At 56.6% G+C, this 18,052-nt stretch overlaps 1 long non-coding RNA gene and 2 other non-coding genes across 8 annotated transcripts; all 3 read left to right on the forward strand.

The window, feature by feature from the left end:
• The first annotated feature begins 4,694 nt into the window (after positions 1-4,694).
• LOC129511912 (uncharacterized) lies at positions 4,695-15,697 on the forward strand. 6 transcript variants are annotated; one of them, XR_008664936.1, is made up of 5 exons: positions 4,695-6,021; positions 6,552-8,330; positions 8,643-8,791; positions 9,041-10,953; positions 13,883-13,961. It is a non-coding gene; the product is annotated as an uncharacterized LOC129511912 (long non-coding RNA). The 6 variants fall into 6 exon arrangements; XR_008664935.1 differs by having other exon boundaries at positions 4,695-5,786; positions 5,899-6,021; positions 8,643-10,953; XR_008664937.1 differs by having other exon boundaries at positions 4,707-6,021; positions 10,682-10,953; positions 13,883-15,697.
• On the forward strand, positions 12,512-12,702 carry LOC129518383 (U2 spliceosomal RNA). Its single transcript, XR_008666184.1, has one exon. It is a non-coding gene; the product is annotated as a U2 spliceosomal RNA (small nuclear RNA).
• Positions 15,698-17,494: 1,797 nt separating the features above from the next.
• On the forward strand, positions 17,495-17,685 carry LOC129518268 (U2 spliceosomal RNA). The gene has a single exon (XR_008666158.1). It is a non-coding gene; the product is annotated as a U2 spliceosomal RNA (small nuclear RNA).
• The last annotated feature ends 367 nt before the right edge of the window (positions 17,686-18,052 follow it).

Genomic DNA, 18,052 nt, shown 5'->3' on the forward strand with positions numbered 1-18,052 from the left:
GTAGGTTTTGTTCTTTTTGTCTTTGGTGTGGCGTGAGGTGCCTGCCCCTGGTTCGTTTTCTAGCAGGTTTGTGGGAGGCGGGTATCCGGTGTTTTTTTGTTTTTTTGTTTTTCTCCCTTGTGTCTTTTAAGTTCTTACCCGTGCCCCTTGGCCGTGCCGTGCCGGTCTCTGTTCTCTTAAGTCTTTTTTCTTTTTTTGCTTTTGACTTTTTAAGCCGTTTTCTTGTTTCTTAATGAGGCGTTGACTGGGCGAGAGTCAGCTTCCGTGCAAGTGTCGCACTGTGGGACTGGACCCGGTGACGGCAGAATCATGCCAGGAGCCGAAGGCCGACGCCGAACCGATCATCCCCAGTCTTTTGAGATCTTGAGGTTCTTTGGCACTAAGCCGGTTGTGGGGCTTGACACGAACTGACCTCCTGCTTTTTCCTGCTAGGCTATGCCCAGGAGTTTCACTTTTCTAGGAACCTGATTGCTTGAGGGACCAACAGACAGCTCTTCTCTCCCTTACTACCTCTCTCTGTCTGGTTTAAGTAGTTGACCTCTCTAAAACCTTTTTCAGGCTTAGAAGCAAATGTGTGATGGAGGAGTGCAGACACGTGACACATCTGCTCCTTAATCCTGCTTTTTACCTTCTGACTGAGGGGGTAAATGTTTAAATTTCATACTTAACGGTGGAAAAGGAGGATGACAGGCTGTCTCTCTGGAGGGCCAGAGAGTAAAGAGTTTAGGCTTCATGACCCGGAAAGGTCCCTGTGAGCTCTTTCTTCTGCAACCCTTGAGAAATGTAAAATTCGTTCTTGACTTGCAGTATAGGAGAACAGAGGGGCCGACCTTGCTGGCTGGCTGTAGTCCGCTGACCCCTGGACTAAAAACACCTAATTTAGGCTGCCCGGGTGGCTCAGTGGTTGAGCGTCTGCCTTCGGCTCGTGGCCTGATCCCAGGGTCCATGGGGCTCCTCGCGGGGAGACCTCTGCCTAGGTCTCTGCCTTTCTCTATGTGTGTTTCTCACCGATAAATAAAATATTTTAAAAAATAAAAAGTAAAATAAAAACATCTGCTTTGTGTATTGTCCCACAGAGGGGGGCCCCCTTCAGGCTTCTGGACAGTCTGCTGCCTGAACTCAGGAAAGGCCTCCTTGATGCTATCTATGTGCCGAGACCGAAATGAAAGAGACAGACAGGCCTCCTACCCCGAGAAGTCTATTTTGTCTTTTAAAGTTTGACTTAGGGCAGCCCCGGTGGTGCAGCGGTTTGGCGCCGCCTGCGGCCAGGGGTGTGATCCTGGAGACCCGGGATCGAGTCCCACGTCGGGCTCCCTGAATGGAGCCTGCTTCTCCCTCTGCCTGTGTCTCTGCCTCTGTGTGTGTGTGTGTGTCTCATGAATAAACAAGTAAAATAAAATCTTTAAAAAATAATAAGGTTTTATGTACTTATTCATGAGAGATGGGGGTGGGGTGGGGGGAGAGGCAGGCCTCGAGCAGGGAGCCGGATGTGGGACTCCATCCCGGGACTCCAGGATCACACCCTGAGTGGAAGGCAGACACCCAACCACTGAGCCTCCCAGGCGTCCATACTCCGAGAAATCTTAATGGTTTCTGGCAGAGAAAATGGAGCAGCAAATCGTCATGGGTCCAGGACCGGCTCCTGGACTGAAAAAAATTTAAAACATTTAATTTATTTATTCATGAGAGAGAGAGAGAGAGAGAGAGAGAGAGGCGGAGGGAGAAGCAAGGCTCCATGCAGGGAGCCCAATGTTGGACTGGATCCCGGGATTCCAGGATCACACCCTGAGCCAAAGGCAGACGATCAACCACTGAGCCACCCAGGCGTCCCTGAACTGGAATATCTACAAACCCTATAAGGATTTCTTCTCATTTTTTTCTCCTCTGCCAGCAGAGTGTACCCGGGACTGAGGGATGCAAGGCATCTGTTTCTGTGCATCCTGTCCACCGGTCTAGGAGATACGCTAGGAATCGACACAGAACAGTTGCATACACGACAGAAAATAGGCGAAGTATAGACACTGTGTGCGGGAAGGGGGGAGGGGGGCTCGGGACGGGAGAAAAACACAGGTATGTGCTGACATCTGGCCCCGAGCAACATTACCCGTCTGTCCCCTCGAGTCTCTGCACCAAAGGGCCTGGGGCCACCCGCTCATGGCGCGGACCCTAGGATCCATACGGTCCCTCTGTGCCATCACTCCAAGAGGCAGGATGAGCTGGGGGAACAGGTGCACCAGAGGCCATCAAGAGCCTCAGTCACTCCCGTCACACACACACACACACACACACACACACACACACACACACACGGGTCAGAGAAGAAGGTAAATCCTACAGTGAAACAGTGCAGCACAATGTTTAGGGGCTCCTGCTGTCGGGGCCGGCCAGGAACATCCCCTCCCGAGCCCAGAAAAATTGCTTCCTCTTTATACCTCCGACCACGGAGATAGAGGGAAGCCCAGGGCCCCGCAGGCCTCTTGCGTTCTGGAAGAAACACATTCCACACCTAGACACCGTGCTTGGGCTGACGCCCTGGGTGACGGGGAAGACCCTCAGCTCGGAGGCTGGCCTAGAGCCTAAAAGAGCTCTCAAGCTGAGTCAGGGGCAGCGGGGGCAGCCCCGCGTTTCGGCCCCAGTATCCAGCGGACCCCAGGGTGTTGGTGACAGGGGGTGGGTCCCTGAAGGAAAGAGATGCCCTGTGGAGTATATGGCAAGCCGGGACTGCAGAGGATCACAATGGGGCCCCTCCCTGGGGGTCCTAGAAAGGGCCGCCGGGCCACCGAGGGCAGAGACTTCTCCACCTTCTGAAAAGCAGCTCCCGGCACACTTCTGGGCCTTTGGGGGGAACGAATGTTTGCAGAAGGATAGTCAGGGACCGGGACTCCGGACTGCCCAACGGGCCTGCAGGTCAGGATGTCAGCTGGGTCAGCAGCGGCGGGCCACCCTAGGAGAAGCGTGTGGTGTCGGGATGGAACCCGAGCAGGAATAAGAGACACGGGACAGCCAGCCAACCCGTTGGCCCCGCAGGCCTTTGTTGGCCACCCCAGACCTGGCAATATGGGCATGGGAACCGTGGAGCCACAGGGGTGTCCGGGGAGGTCCCACACCGGCAGGTGCTCCTTGGCTGGGGCTCTCAGTCCTGAGCTCCTGGGGGTACTGGGGCCGGGATGCGGGGATGCGGAGCTCCTCTGGCCTGCCGCCCTTGTTCCCAGAAACCTCCCTGGGACTGGCCCAGCCTCTGTCAGATCCCGTGGGGCCCTGAGGTTCTCCAGGCTCACACCTGCCTCCCCCGCCCCTTTCAAAGCACCCCACCCCACCCCACCACCAATGAACCTCTTGCACTGCTCACTCTGTTCCCGTAACTTCTTCCCAGAGGACCCAGTGCCACCTAGGACTCAGACTCCAGTAGTCCAACTTTTACAAAACATTGGTGCATTTGAATATGTAACACTCATGTCTGTCTAATTACAAAAAAAAAAAAAAAAAAAAAAAGAAGTCAGCCCCGGTGGCTCAGCGGTTTAGCGCCGCCTTCAGCCCAGGGTGTGATCCTGGAGACCTGGGATCCAGTCCCACGTCGGGCTCCCTGCATGGAACCTGCTTCTCCCTCTGCCTGTGTCTCTGCCTCTCTCTCTGTGTGTGTCTCTCATGAATAAATGAATAAGGTCTTTAAAAAAATAACAGAAGAAAGAAAAAAAGATAAAGAAAAAGAACGAGACCGGGAATAAATACTTGCCGGTCGATCACCGGTGGGACTCATCTACAATTTTTTTTTTAAAGATTTTATTTATTTATTCATGAGACAGAGAGAGGCAGAGACCGGCTGGAGGGAGAAGCAGACTCCACGCAGGGAGCCCGCGGGAGACTCGATCCTGGGAATCCAGGATCACGCCCTGGGCCGAAGGCAGGCGCTCAACGGTGTCCCCCCATTTTTATTTTTATTTTTATTTTTTTTAGGATTTTATTTTCCTCAGTTCCTCAGGCTGCGGAAACAGATGCTGCCAGGGAACCCTCAGGGTGCAGTTCCTCGAGTCCCCGTCCCGGATCCACGGCTCGGGCAGGGGTACCGGGCACCACCGGGGTGCGACACCTTGGTGGGGGCGCATGGTTCTTGGGCAAGGGTGGCGCCAGCCTTAGCTACCCGGGCACCGCTGTCGGTGTCTGGGGATTTCTGGGTCCTTGGGGCATGGCCGGGAGGGGTTTCTGACGCCAGTGCCTCTGGAGTCCCTGAACTCATAAGAGGCCAATGCAGGTGCTAGAAGGTGAAGTAAGGAAGTCCTCTTCAGCGGGACTGAAAGTTGCGAAGTCCTTTGCAAAGTCCTCCTTTGCAAGCAGTGGAAGCGTCTGAGGGTCAGACTACCTGGGAACCCATAATGGGACTACTGAAGCCCCCCTCCCTCCCCCAGTAAGCAGAGAGGTCTTGGGCGGGAGGGGCCGGAAGGGCCATCGCTCGAGAAAGCTGTGCCAGGGGCTGGGTAAGCCGGGTTGACACATGACCTGATTTAATCCTCTCTCTCATCGGTTCACTCGTCCCCTCAACCGATATTTAGGTGCTGGGCAGCGGTCTAAGTGCCCGGATCAGAGAAGTGGAAAAAGCAGTCCAGGTGGGGGATCTTTCCAGCGGCTCAGAGCTGGGGCGGGGCGGGGCGGGGCGGGGCGGGGGACGAAGCTCCTCCGGGACAAATCCCGTCGGTGCTGGGCCGGCCGTAGGAGACACTCACAACCAGCTTGCGGGCGGAGGGGGGCGCCTCGGGCGCGGGCAGGGAGGGGCGGAGCGGAAACGGGCCCCACGTTAGCTTTTATTAGGACCTGGCCCGCCGCGAGGAGATGACAGTCACCGAACTCGCTGTTTGGGCCCGAGGGTTCGCTCCTCCAGGGCTGGCTCCCGCCGCGCATTTCCACAGAGGGCCTCCCGTCCGGACCAGGACTTCCTTAGGGACCCTCCAGACCGCGCGCCACCCGAGCACGAGGGCGAGAGAGATCATGCCACCCCGACGGCCGAGAGGGCGAACCCGGGCCGGGGGCGAGTCACGGGGCCGGGAGCTAAGACAGGGGCGGGCCGGGCGGTGACCGCAGACGTCGCCATCGTGGTACCTCCCGCCGACCCAGGCGCGTCCGACCAGCTGCCCTCCCCGTCTCCCGGGTCCGCCTCCGGTTCTCGGTTCTCGGGGCTCTCCGCGCTAGGCTCCGTCACTTGGAACGGCCCGTGCTCCAGGCGCGGGCGGCGTCTTGGGACAGGGCGACGGCGGCAGGGGACCGGTCTCGGTTATACCGCGGTGAAGTGAGGATGGGGACAGCTTCAAGTCGGCCTGGGGTCCTGGGGAGCCACACGGATAGCAGAGCCTGCAGGGCAGTGCGTCCGGCGCGCGGCGGCGGCGGCGGCGGGGCGATCCGGGTTCTTTCCCCGCAGGGTTGACGCCCCGGAGAGTCAGTCGGGTTGAGTGAGGGGCGAGCGTGCTGGTCCAACGAGCCTTACGGCCGAGCGTGCAGGCTTTGCGGAGAATCCACCGTGGAACGGAACGGACGCGGGCCCGGGGGCGGGGGCGTCTAGTGGCGGGAGGCTGGAGAGGAGAGAGGAGGGGAGGAGGGCGGAGGCCGGCTCCCAGCCGCACTCACACGTTCCTACCCCGGGGGCAGCTCGCTCCCCGCCCGAGGTCCGGGCCCTGCGCCTCCCGGATGCCCCGCGTCGACCCCGCGGCTCTCTCGGGAGCACGCGCACCGCTCTGGTCCCGCAGCTCCCCGCCACACGCCCCCTCCCTGCTCCGGCCGGCCGGGGTCACAGTTCCCAGGTGGGAGTAGTTCCCGGGACCCGGCGCGCTGGCGGAGGAGGCCCAGGGGCGTGGCGGGACCGCGGGGGGTCGGGGACGGGCCGGGGCATGCAAATAGCTGGTCGTCCTCTAGGGAAGGACGCGAGGGAGCGGAAAGGGGTGTGAAAATCGACCAGGAATGCGGGGGATGGCTGCAACCGTAACGGCGTGTGGAGCGGCCCACCGCAGCCGAGTGGGCCGAGAACGTGGCCTGAAGGTGACCTGGCTCACCGTGGGCGCAGTGAGGACGGTGGCGGGGCGGTGCCGGCCGGGGCCGGGTGCTCGGCGTCTCTTCGCGGTATCTTGGCTCGGGTCCAGCGTAGTGGTAGTGGTGGTGGTGGTGGTGTTTCTTCTCGGCTTGGTTGCTGTACTTTTTCTAAGGAGGGATCTATCTTACCTGCCTTTGCTTTTTTGCTTTTGCGTTTTACTCACTTGGTGCTGAGAGAGGCAGAGATGCAGGCTGAGGCAAGCAAGCTCCCAGGTAGATGCCCGGTGCCGGGGGAGCTGGGGGGGGGGGAGGGCTTGTGTCCCGGGGGTCCCAGGAACTCTGGGCCTGAGCTTGATCCTGACCCCAAGGCAGGCGCTCAACCGCTGAGCCCCCCAGGCTTCTCTCTTACCAGTGTAACGGCTGCTACAGTGAACTACGCTATAAAGGCTGACTGGCTCTGGTGGGCTTTTTTTGGTTTTGCTTTTTCGTTGTGTTAGCGCTGTTTTTCTTAGGAGTTTCCCTTCTCTTCCTTCCGGCAGCTTTTCTCTTCACCGCTTACCAGGTTATCGCTTTGTGGCCCCGAGGGCAGAGACGGAGAGCGAGCTGGCAAGTGGGAAGGAACTGGGCTCCAGCGCGGCCGGCCTGAGTAGTGGAGGCTCCACCTGCTTCCAAGTGGGCCGGCGCTTGGCTGACCTGTGTGCCACCGGAATCCGTCTCCGCGCTTTCCATGCGGCTCCGGGAAGTCCTGGTCTCCCCCTCTCCCCTTGGTGCCTCCACCTCTTTTTGTGTCTTGTGCTTCCCCACCCCCGGGGTCTCCTGGAACCCTGTCACTCACTCCTCTGCCAATCCAATCCCCCCACCACCGCCGCCACCTCTTCTCCAAGCGTTCCCCCACTCCTTCTGCCTGCTTGAACTTTGCCCTCCTCCAAACCGAGGGTTTGGTGAGGAGCAGTGTTTGATAGGAATGAGGAATAACGCCTGCGCACGAGTGACTGGGCCTCCGGCTTAGAGGATTTAAACCCGGCTCCTTCAGGTAGCTCTCAACTCGCCCTGCCTGACCGACCGACCGACCAAGCAACCGCTTACTTACCCTTATGGAAAAAAAGTCCGGCAGATGGGGTCAGAAGTACACAGGTCTTCCTCGGTAGGGATGAAAAAGTCCTTCTTCCAGATCGGTCTATGGCAGCGTTTGAGCACCCTGGTGGCACACCGGAATCTCCTGGGCCTTCATTTAAATCAGACTCCTGTCCCAGCACGGCCGGCCGGCTGAGGAGCAATCGAATTGGAGTCTCCGGGGTGGGGCCGAGGCTGCTGTACTTCCCAACCTGCCAGATGTTCCTGTTGCACGGTGTGCCTCCCAGAAGCACTCCTTGGAGCACCTGGGAAGATGCCGCAGGTCACCTTGTTCTGAACCCTGAATGCCCTGTGACAGACACGGAAAGCGGTGGATGCGCTCCTGCAAATCCGGGCATGAGTCGCTTTAGATTTATTTTTTTTTTAATTTATTTATGATAGACAGAGGGAGGGAGAGAGAGAGAGAGAGAGAGAGAGAGAGAGAGAGGCAGAGACACAGGCAGAGGAGAGGGAGAAGCAGGCTCCATGCTGGGAGCCCGACGCGGGACTCGATCCCGGGACTCCAGGATCGCACCCTGGGCCAAAGGCAGGTGCGAAACCGCTGAGCCACCCAGGGATCCCCCATGAGTCGCTACTGGCGTGGTGTTTAGCACACCTTAGGCACTCGGCGTACCAAAGAGGAAATAACGGATTCCCTGGTCCTGGCACAGACAGGAGGCCACCCAGTCTAGTGGGGAGGCCCTTGGATCCTATACGGGAATCTGCGGAGACCCAGTGCCAGACGGAGCTTCCGTGCTGCGCTGCTGCTCTGCGGAACCGGATGGGCACCGCCCTTCCCAAACCCACCCTCCAAATTTGTTTTAGATGTGGAGACTGATGACACCACCCGTGAGGGGATGAGAAGGTTGACAGCTCACATAATGAGGCTTTCCAGGGAGACCGAGGTGGCTCCCAGGCATAATTCAAAAAGGGCTTGAGAGCAAGGGGTCGGTCGGTGTGTTTATGGTGGTGAGTGGAGGGCCTGGGATAAGGCTTTTTATCAGCTCCATCGACCAGAGAGGAGGAGTCAGGAGGAGAGGAGGGAGTGGCAAGGCTTCCAAGCTGTGGGCAGTCAAATGTCCAGACCAGGTCAGACTCCCACAAGCTGCTTTCTCCTCTAGGGAATGGGGATGGGAAGCCGCCTTCCATGGGCACGGTACAGATGACTCGGGACCTTAAGTGATCCTGCCTTCGTGCCTTCCACGGTGAGCAATCAACAGACGTCCTGTTGGATCAGAGTCTGATGTAATGAGAAGGGGGCGGGGTGGGGGGGTCAGGGGAAGGGTTCAGGTTCCCGTGAGAAGCTGAACCTGCTGGCCGAGTTTGGGGTACGAATGAGCCTGTGAGGGAAGGGACATGGGGGTGAGGGAGCGATTATGGTAGGCAAGAGCCCACCCGAAGCAAGCATCCTCCTGGGGCAGTTCTGAGGCCCAGATCACAACTTCCAGGTGGCTGGGGGGGGGGGTCAGCCTGAGGCAAACTGGCCCCCTCCCCAAGGCCCCCCACTCTTGCCTCAGACTGCAACGTCCCGGGTTCCTCCCTCCTGTCCACATGTCCTGAAATTCTGACTTGCACTGAAATTCTGACCTGAAGCTCCCCTGAGACGTCGGGCAGGCCTCCGTGACTCAGCTGGCTTTGTGTTCCATCCCACCTTCTCATTTATTGAGTAAGCCTCGCGCGCGTGCTCCTGGTCGGGACACAGAGCCACGTGGCTCGAGAGGCCTTGGACCTCAAAGGGGTCATGGCCAGGTGGGAGCCACAGCCTGGTGTTCCTCTCTCACAGTCCCCTGCACAGGGATCATGGCGTTGTGGCCATTTGGCCACGTGTCTTATCCGGGTCCGGTCCTGGGCCGGATGCTCCCAGTTGGGGGCCCGGAGGAGACAGGAACCGTGTCTGGCTTCTCTCTACTCCCAGGACCAAGCCCCGCTCTGGTGGGTGGAGTCGCAAGTGATAAAGGACTGTTGGTTAAGTTGGAACCGGTGGTGATGGCAGAAGGCCCAGAGTCCAGTGGGGTGGGATCCAGACTCCAGCTCAGCCGCTGGCAGATATGTCCTCCTGGGCAGATCCACTTCCCCAGGGTAAAACAAACAAACAAACACACATGCTTTATCACTGGGCCTCCTGGTCTGAGGGTCCGTCCACTCTGTACTGCCTGTCGCTTTCCAAAGGGGCATCCATTCTCTTGAGGATTCTCCGTGCAAGTCACCCACCATGCACCACCACCACCACCATCACCACCCCTCCCCCAACCATGAATCCCTAGTGGGCAGGAATCAGATCACAGTCGCCTTTTAGTGTTGGGCTCTGTGTGATTCAGCGTGCCCAGCCATCATCTGCGTGGAACGTATAGGTCAGTCCTGTGGCCTCAAAGAACCAAAGGTGGTTTCTTCAATGTGTTCTGCTTTTTTTTTTTTTTTTTTTAAGTAAGCTCTTGGCCCAATGTAGGGCTTCAACTCATGACCCTGAGATCAAGAATCTCACGCTCTACCAACAGCCAGCCAAGCACCCCTGTTCTGCCCCCCCCCGTTTTTTTGCTTGTTTGTTTGTTTTTAAGATTTAACTTTTTTTTTAAATTTTTTAAATTTATTTATTTATGATAGTCAGAGAGAGAGAGAGAGAGAGAGAGAGAGAGAGAGGCAGAGACACAGGCAGAGGGAGAAGCAGGCTCCATGCACCGGGAGCCCGATATGGGATTCGATCCCGGGTCTCTCTTTTTTTTTTTTTAATTTTTTATTTATTTATGATAGTCACAGAGAGAGAGAGGCAGAGACACAGGCAGAGGGAGAAGCAGGCTCCATGCACCGGGAGCCCGATGTGGGATTCGATCCCGGGTCTCCAGGATCACGCCCTGAGCCAAAGGCAGGCGCCAAACCGCTGCGCCACCCAGGGATCCCTAAGATTTAACTTATTTGAGAGAGAGCGAGAGAGCTTGTGTGCAGGCACACGTTAGCGGGGAGAGGGGCAGAGGGACAGGATCTCAGGCGGACATCCACCGCCCACACCCCCACCCACCTTCTCCCACTCTGAGCCCAGAACCCAAGGCAGGGCTTGATCTCAGGACCCTGTGATCTTGACCTGAGTCCAAATCGAGGGTCCCACGCGTAACCCACGGAGCCACCCAGGCACCCCCCTGCTGTGCTACTTTTGAAAAAACCTCCAAAGGCAGGGGGTGGGCACCCGGTTGGCTTAGTGGTAGAGCACCCACCGAGAAATTACTTGAAAATCAGATCTTTAAAAAAGAGACCAGGAAAAAAAATCCAGGCACGTTACAAAAATGTACGTGTGGTGCACTTTAGGATCGGAGGTGGCCTCTGATACACTGTACTGCAAGGTAGACACCAAATGGCTGAAGATTTAGGTGTTGAGAAAGAAGTAGAAAAAGACCTAAGGGAAGATGTGGGACATTATTTTATAACCTCATGGTGAAGTCCTTTCTAACTGTGACTCAAGGTGGAAAGAAAAACTATTTACTTAAAAAACGGATCGATGGGATGACGTGAAAGAGGACTTTTTAAAAGTCTACTTAGGTATTTATTTAGTAATGTCTACGCCCAGCGTGGGGTTCGAACCCAGGCCCCGCCCTTCCCACTGAGCCACCGGGCGCCCCCGAAAGCTACCTTTCAGTGGGTGAACCTTCGGCACCTGGCATCGTCGCCCTACGCAAGGCCCGGAGACAGCTGTGCAACAGAAGAAAATACTCCAGGCTTCTATTACAGACGCGGGGCCAGAGCCCTGAATATGTAAATGACAGATAGAAGCCGAATCAAGCACAGAGCCAGGAAGGGGCCGGAGTCCCCGACCCGAGAGTTCAGGAGGCGCAAGTCAAGGTTGCGCTAACGTCTTCTTCCTTCTTCCTTCTTCTCTTCCTTCTTCTTCCTTCTTCCTTCTTCCTTCTTCTTCTTCTTCTTCTCTTTCTTCTTCTTCTTCTTCTTCCTTTTTAAGATTTATTTATTCATGAGACACACACACACACAGAGGGAGAAGCAGGCTCCATGCAGGGAGCCCCACGCGGGACTCGATCCCAGGTCTGCAGGACCACATCCCCGGCCGGACCGAAGGCAGGCGCCAAACCGCTGAGCCAAACCCATCCGCTAAGACCGGCCCTCACCCTGCTCCTCGCTTGTCCCCCTCCCCCAGAGAACCCAACTTTGACGCCACGCGGGGTCGCCGGCGAGACCGGGGAAGTAGATGCTGCCCGAGAACGTCGGCCCCGCGCTCTCGCAGTCCCCGTCCCCGGCTCCCCGGAATCCAAGGGACCCTCGCGGCGAGGGTGGCCGGCACCGCGACAAGGGCGCACGCACCGGGAGGGCACAAGGGCTCACGACAGGCCTCGGCAGATCGCAGTTTGCAGGCGTTTGGGTGCGTGCGTTGGACCGCGCGCGAGGAAACGGGGGTTGTTCTGTTCTGTGAACGCGACCCGGGGACATCCCCTTCTCGGGACGGAACCGGTCGCGCGGGCTGGGACTCTGGGGTGGAAGACGGCCCTAAGGACCCGGACGCGAGCAGAGAAGAGCCAAGGGCGGGGGGAGAGTGAGGGGGGGGGAGGGGAGGCGTGGGGTGCTGGCTGAAGAGCCGCTTCGTGGTCGCCGTCGCCGTCGCGACGGATACTGGGTGGGGGTGCGGGAGGCGAGAGCTCCTGGGCTGAACCGCTGTGGAGTGTGCGGTGCGTGCCGGGGAGGGAAAGAGCGGTGACCGAAACCTCTCGAGAGGGCAGCCCCGGTGGCACAGCGGTTTAGCGCCGCCTGCAGCCCGGGGTGTGATCCTGGAGACCCGGGGTCGAGTCCCACGTCGGGCTCCCTGCATGGAGCCTGCTTCTCCCTCTGCCTGTGTCTCTGCCTCTCTCTCGCTCTCTCTGAATAAAGAAAGAGAGAAAGAGAGAAAGAGAGAAAGAGAGAAAGAAAAGAAAGAGAGAAAGAAAAGAAAAGAAAAGAAGAAACCTCCCGAGAGCCCCGGGAGCTGCGGCCGTGTCAGCCGTCCCTCCGCGGTGCCCGGCAGTCGCCGCGCCTCCTCCGGGGTCTTGGCGCGGGATTTGTCCACGCGGGGAGGTGGGCCGCTAGCTGGGTGGGCTCTGGCTCTCGGCGAGCGGAGGCGGTCCGGAGGGCGGAGCCGGGCCTGGGCGGCCGCACCTCCTCCGGCAGCCAGAAGGAGGCGGGGCATGCAGATTAGAAACGGCCGTTCGGCGCGGGCAGGACGGGGCAACCAGGGACGTGCGATTTGCCGTTCGTAGTGAAGAGGAGGAAACATCTGCCCCAAAGTCTCGCGCTGGGGACGGCCGTGTTGTGGACGACGTGAAGGAAATCAGGCCTGGAGCGAGGGCTAGGCTTGTCACCGTGAGTGGAATAGGAATGGTGGGAACATGGTACCCCGGTGGCCGAGACGGCGGGTATCGCTTCTCGGCCTTTTGGCTAAGATCAAGTGTAGTATCTGTTCTTATCAGTTTAATATCTGATACGTCCTCTATCCGAGGACAATATATTAAATGGATTTTTGGAGCAGGGAGATGGAATAGGAGCTTGCTCCGTCCACTCCGCGCATCGACCCGGTATTGCAGTACCTCCGGGAACGGTGCACCCCCTTCCTTATGGGTTGCTGGAAAACAGACTCCGCTTTTGGTCGCTACTTGCGTGGGGGCGAGGAGCTCGCTCTCTGACCTGCGGCCGTGAGCGTTTTTCTCTGGACTCGATACCTAGCTTCTCCGTGGGGATTTTGGGTCTCGTCCAGCCCTTCTTTTTCCTGTAGTGTCTAAGCCCCCCGGACCTTCCCCCCCCCCCCGGCTTTAAGGCGGCGACTCCGCTGGTGGTCGCGGGATTCGCTTCTCTCTCTCTCTCTTTTTTTTTTTTTCCCTCTCCGCTATTTTTGGCCGCCTTTTGCCTGCGGAGGGCGTGCGTCCCCGCGCCCTCTTCAGGTAGCGCTTCTCTCTCCTGCCGCGGGGCTTTGCTCCGCGTTGTCGTCCCTTATCGATCGGTTTCCCCCCCAGCCTCAGCCCTGCAGCCTGCGCCCCCGCTTCCCTTACAGGCTCCAACGTTCGGCAACCTGGCCGCCTCTCTCCCCAACCCACTCGCGTCGTTCCCGGTGATCTCAGCAGCCGCTCGGTTCTTCCCTCCTTCTGCCCTTCGGTACCTACCACTCTTCACCGTCCCTTCGTCCCCACCCCACCCTCCCGAACCCCCCATGTCCCGCATCCCCGTTGACCGAGAAGAATTGCCCTGCACGTACGCTCGGCTCCCGTGCAGCGTTCTTGGGGCCATCTGGGCCACTGAACGTAGCTGGCAACAAGCACACCACCACCAGGCTCCGGGGGCCTCATCCCGCTCACCTCAGCTCTCCGTGTGCCAGGGAAAACTAGACACCGTCCACATTTGCCACCGGGCATCCATCCAAGGGGCCCTCACACACAAGAAGCCAAGATAAACCATAGCGGGAAACGGCTTTATTAAAAATCGATTTAGGGATCCCTGGGTGGCGCAGCGGTTTGGCGCCTGCCTTTGGCCCAGGGCGCGATCCTGGAGACCCGGGATCGAATCCCACGTCGGGCTCCCGGTGCATGGAGCCTGCTTCTCCCTCTGCCTATGTCTCTGCCTCTCTCTCTCTCTCTCTCTCTCTCTCTCTCTGTCTCTCTCTCTATGACTATCATAAAAAAATAAAATAAAATAAATAAATAAATAAATAAATAAATAAATAAATAAATAAATAAATAAAAAAAAAATCGATTTAAACATAGCAATCTCACATTTTAAATGACTTCATACTTTCCAGGTTCTCAAGGTCTAAATACCTGAATCCAGGGACATCCTCCAAATGCCAGGAACTGCTCATTGGCTGTCATACCCGTCGGTGACCTCAAATGCATCTCCAACAGGTTCTGGCTTGCCACGACTTCTGGTTCTTCTCGCACTTGCATTGTCAAAAACACAACAGTTGAAAATGTTCGTGACCGTTCGTGGCTTACGGTGTTGTTGAGTTGCAGAAAAATCCATCTCTAGGATATGGTCATTTGCACATATGAGGTCGGAGATCTCCCTCATGTAACTCCTTTCACCATCCTCATTTAGAGACCAGTCCTGGGAAGCCTGGGTGGCTCAGCAGTTGAGCGTCTGCCTTTGGCTCAGGGCGCGATGCCACCACGGTCCCGGGATCGAGTCCCGCATGGGGCTCCCTGCTTGGAGCCTGCTTCTCCCTCTGCCTACGTCTCTGCCTCTCTCGTGAATGAATGAATGAATGAATGAATGAATATAATCTTAAAAAAACAAACAAACATATACCACCAGTCCAGTCCTTTGCTTTCATCTTCCGATCCCTCTGACAGTCTCACACTTCGACTCACGGAAATGGGCTCCTCTGTCAGTGTTCTTTTCTTCATCATCCAGGTGAAAAGATGAAGATTTCCGAATTCTCTGTTGCATTCAACAAAAGCAAAATTGGGCCTGCAAAATTGGGCCTGGGGATGTTGTCTCCCATCTGCTTGTCTACCTTCCGGAAAGAGGCATCGGTGCGTCTTTTACGGCGACAAGGCCAGGAGAAAGCCGAAGGATGGTGGACTTGCTTCGCCACCGCTGCAACACCCCTCTGAGGGGTTCCTTCATTCCTCCATTTCCTGATCCTTGTAGACTTCTTCGTCCTTGCAGGCAGGCAAAAATATTCCTAGGATGATGAAATAGCAGATCGTGTGGAGATACAGGGAAAATAGGACCGCTGACACCCTGTGACGGGACTTCAGTTTTGAGAGAGAGAGAGAGAGAGAGAGAGAGAGAGAGAGAGAAGAGCAGCGGCAGCGGCAGAAGCTGGCCCGCCACTCACAGCTAGGCTGTGGCGGTCTCCGGTTGGACATAAACGGTTTCACACAGCGGCGGCGACCTTAAAAACAAGAGCCAGGGATCCCTGGGTGGCGCAGCGGTTTGGCGCCTGCCTTTGGCCCAGGGCGCGATCCTGGAGACCCGGGATCGAATCCCACGTCGGGCTCCCGGTGCATGGAGCCTGCCTCTCCCTCTGCCTGTGTCTCTGCCTCTCTCTCTCTCACTGTGTGACTATCATAAATAAAAATAAAAAAAAAAAAAAAACCACAAGAGTTAGTTATTTTACTGACTAAATGAGTCTATTCGGGAATGGCGGAGGAAGCCCGGTTAGGGACATGCAAGCCGTGGTGAACCTCGGGCAGGTCCCAGGAGGCAGAGGGAAGGTCAGCTTCTATTTAGGCTTTAGGAGGAAAACTCCATTTTACAGGAGATCCCCTTTATTTATTGTCAACATCAACATCGGACAAGGCCGCTCTGTGACCTTGACGAACTGAATCAAGACAGAAACAAGACCACTCCGTGGTCACGTCAGAACGGAGACAAAACAGACGAATGTTGTCCGAACAACAAAATGGGACCAAACATCCCCTGTGCTGGCTAGTTGGAGTAACTGCTACTACTTTTTACCAGTTTGCGGCTTTGGCCTCGCTCTAGCCTCCCTTTCTTCTGGGTAAGATTTACTCAACCACCCAAATCACCAAATGACCCCGACTTTCCGGAAAGCCTCTTGTAGGGTCGCGGAGATCTTTTTCCTTCTCCACTTTGAGGCCCTGGGGGTGGTGGGGTGGTGGTGGTGGTGGTGGTGGGTGGGTGGGTGGATGGCTGGGGCTTTGTAAAACCAAAGACAAGAGGAAACACGTTTATTACTGTGTGTATCTTATATATACATGGGAGAAAATCAGGGGTGAGTTACTCAGTGGGCTGGCTAGGACTTGGGCATGCACAGCCCCTCAAAACAAAATGAACAGAACACACACACACACACACACACACACACACACACACCCGCCCCCACCTCACGATACATGTTCAGAGAAGTGACAAGACACTTTGCTATGAGTTTCTAGGGTGTAGGAACAGTGGAAGGCGAGGGCCGGCCAGTAAAGTCTGTTACGGAGAGTCCTCCGGTGCCAGTCTCTGGGCCGATGAGGATCTCGGGTTGTCGGCGACTAACTCCTGTACACATCTACGGGCAGAGTTCTTCCTTCTGTTTCAGCTCAAAACAATCCTCATGCCAGAGTGGCATACTGGGGAGCGGGGTCAGCAAATTCCGCTACCCTTCAACCTCCCATTCGACGGGAAGGCCTCGCTCCCTTAAACTCTCCCGCAAGCCCACGTCCCAGACACACGTTAAGAAGCCACTCCGGACACCGAGGCGCCGCGCGGTGCCCCGTGGTGCGCGTCCCCTCTCACTTTTGCAGCAAGCGATGATGACCCGATTCATCTCGTTCGGGGTGTGTTCCTGGTGGCCTCTGCCTGGATGGCAGATGGCACTGACGAGTCATTGAGGGTCCACGGAAGGACCCACACGGTAATCGCAATACGGAAAGAGTTTTGTTCTGTTTAAATTTTTTTTTAATTTTTTTAAATTTATTTATGATAGTCACACAGAATGAGAGAGAGAGGCAGAGACACAGGCAGAGGGAGAAGCAGGCTCCATGCACTGGGAGCCTGACGTGAGATTCGATCCTGGATCTCCAGGATCGTGCCCTGGGCTAAAGGCAGGCGCTAAACCGCTGCGCCACCCAGGGATCCCTTTTGTTCTGTTTAAAAAGCAACGTTCTCTCTCTCTCTCTCTCTTTCTCTCTCTCTCTCTCTCTCTCTCTCTCTCTCTCTCTCTCTCTCTCTCCTTTTTCCCCCGTCGGAAGGCCCGTAGAAGGGACAAGTCATGAAACACGGATATTCACAGACAGAACTGCTCAAAAGAGAAACTTGAAAAAGGAAGGAGAGAAAAGGTTGTTGATCTCTCTTAACTCGTAGGGCAAGACAAGTCGGTAAAAGGGCAGAGGGATGGAGGAGATACGCTTCTGCATCTGCGTCGGCGGACGTACCTACCTGACACAGAGGTCAGATGACGTTAGGGGGTGCTCACGGTGGAAATCTTTCAACGTAGCTGCACGTTCGAAAAGATGTTCAAAAGGGAAAGAGGAGAAATGCCGCATGAAGCTGTTTGCACCTGTCTTTCCCGTCCGGGGCTTTCTCCAAGGAAACGAGGCCGGAGGAGCTTTCCGGCTACCGGGCTACCGGGCTACCCGGCTACCCGCGCGTTTCCGTTCCAGCGCGGGAGGGCGGGCGCGGAGCACAGGAAACCAGGAAACGGCGTGGGGGGAAGGGGCGGGACATGCAAATTAACATGGCTGCTTCTCCCGGGAGCTATGGGAGCAAGACCATAAAAAGCGCAAAAGCCTCAGACAAGTTAAAGATCTTTCAAGCTGCGTATGTTTTGAGTTGTGAGGGTGACAGACTGTCAAGTCTGGGGGAAGAGGGTGGGCTTTCGTTTGAGGGTGACGTTTCTCACCGTGACCTAAAAGATGTTGGAGAGGGAGGGTGTGCAGGCGCCGCAGAGCTGGGAGTTATCGCTTCTCGGCCTTTTGGCTAAGATCAAGTGTAGTATCTGTTCTTATCAGTTTAATATCTGATACGTCCTCTATCCGAGGACAATATATTAAATGGATTTTTGGAGCAGGGAGATGGAATAGGAGCTTGCTCCGTCCACTCCGCGCATCGACCTGGTATTGCAGTACCTCCAGGAACGGTGCACCCCCTCGGGGGAGACGACCGACTGTCCAAGGAAAGTTCTGCCTTGCGGGGGCGGGTGTGGTGGCCGTCGCCGGGCTTGCAACCTTCTCCTCTTGGTCTCGAGCATCTGGCTCTCGAGGGGGTAGGGGTTGCTCTCGCACGGTCTCCGGGAAGTGTGCTAGTCAGTCTCCTTTCTCGTTCTCCGTGGGGCGCTCTGACGCTAGAGGTCTCCGTCTTCTGTCTGCCAGCGCTTGGCGTTCCCGGACCTTTGGGAACTCTAACGCAACCGTACTGCCTCTGAAGAATTGCTGTATAGACTTCTATCCGTGAACACAATTTCGCTTCCTTTCTTTTTTCTTTTCCTCTTTTTTAAGTTTGCGGGTGTTCTTTTTTG

The sequence above is a fragment of the Nyctereutes procyonoides genome, unplaced genomic scaffold (assembly GCF_905146905.1).
Source record: "Nyctereutes procyonoides isolate TBG_1078 unplaced genomic scaffold, NYPRO_anot_genome, whole genome shotgun sequence".
Classification (NCBI taxonomy): domain Eukaryota; kingdom Metazoa; phylum Chordata; class Mammalia; order Carnivora; family Canidae; genus Nyctereutes; species Nyctereutes procyonoides.